We start from the raw sequence: 1679 nt of genomic DNA, 5'->3' as shown, positions 1-1679 counted from the left end.
ACGGCAAGTGGGAGATCTTGATTATGAAGTAGTACAGTCAGATAGGAGTGGGGCACGTCAAATTTACCACCTCAATCTCCTTAAAAAATGGCAGGAGGTGGAACCAGTGATGCTGGTAACGGTAATTAGTGGAGAGGATGATCTGGGACCAGAAGCTAATACAAAACCAACATCACTCACTCTGGCTCGGGGGGAGAACATCTCTCACCCTCCCAGCTCACGGACATGGCCAGGTTGCACGCGGAATTCGCAGACGTTTTCTCGCCCCTACCTGGATGCACGAAACTCATTCAGCACCATATCGAGACGGTGCCGGGCGTAGTAGTTCGTAGCGTTTCGTTTACCTGAGCACAAGAAAAATGTGGTTCAGACGGAATTAGCAGCAATGCTCGAGATGGGGGTAATAGAAGAATCCAATAGTGACTGGGTGAGCCCGATAGTTTTGGTTCCCAAGACGGACGGCTCGGTCAGGTTCTGTGTGGATTATCGCAAAGTGAACGCGGTATCGAAGTTCGACGCCTATCAAATGCCACGGGTCGACGAATTACTGGACCGGCTAGGCACGGCTCGTTTTTATTCGACATTGGACTTAACGAAAGGGTACTGGCAGATCCCCCTATCGCCATTATCTAAGGAAAAAACAGCCTTCACCACGCCGTTTGGATTACACCAATTCGTGACACTTCCGTTCGGCTTGTTCGGAGCGCCGGCCACCTTTCAGCGCCTCATGGACCGTATCCTCCGACCCACCAGTATCCTCCGACCCCATACGGCATATGCCGCTGCTTATCTAGATGATATCATCATTTATAGCAACGACTGGCAGCGGCATATCCAACACTTGAGGGCGGTCCTGGGAGCGCTGAGGGCGGCCAGGCTCACGGCCAACCCGAAGAAGTGCGCGGTTGGGCGGGTGGAGGTTAGGTATCTGGGCTTCCACTTGGGACACGGACAAGTGCGGCCCCAAATTAATAAGACCGCAGCCATTGCGACCTGCCCGAGTCCCAAGACCAAAAAGGAGGTAAGACAGTTCCTGGGGCTGGCAGGATATTACAGACGTTTTGTGCCCAACTATTCAGACCTCACCAGCCCGCTGACTGATCTTACTAAAAAGGAGGCACCAGATCCGGTCCAATGGATGGAGCAGTGCCAGCAGGTGTTTTCCCAAGTGAAGGCTGCCCTGTGTGGCGGGCCGCTCTTACACTCTCCTGACTTTTCTCTCCCTTTCTTGTTGCAGACTGACGCGTTGGACAGGGGGCTGGGTGCCGTCCTGGCACAGGAGGTGGGGGGTGAGGAACGGCTGGTGCTGTACATTAGCCGCAAGCTCTCAAAGAGAGAGACTAAGTACAGCACCATCGAAAAATAATGTTTGGCCATCAGATGGGCCATTCTCACCCTTAGATACTACCTCCTGGGCCGGGAATTCACCCTCTATTCGGACCACGCTCCCCTGCAGTGGCTCCACCGCATGAAAGATACCAACGCCAGGATCACCCATTGGAATCTGGCTCTACAGCCTTTTAAATTCCAGGTGGTCCACAGGCTGGGTGCAAAAATGGTTGTAGCCGACTTCCTCTCCAGGAATGGGGGGGGGGGCTGCAGGCCGGACGGCTCCCCGGCCTGAGGCGGGCGGTGGGGGTATGTGGCGAGGGGGGCGGGGTTTAGCGAGGTCTGCGGCT

Source organism: Triplophysa rosa, linkage group LG13 (genome assembly GCF_024868665.1).
Source record: "Triplophysa rosa linkage group LG13, Trosa_1v2, whole genome shotgun sequence".
In the NCBI taxonomy this organism is placed as follows: Eukaryota; Metazoa; Chordata; class Actinopteri; order Cypriniformes; family Nemacheilidae; genus Triplophysa; species Triplophysa rosa.
The sequence above is the reverse complement of the archived record's forward strand: the minus strand, read 5'-3'. Positions refer to the sequence as shown.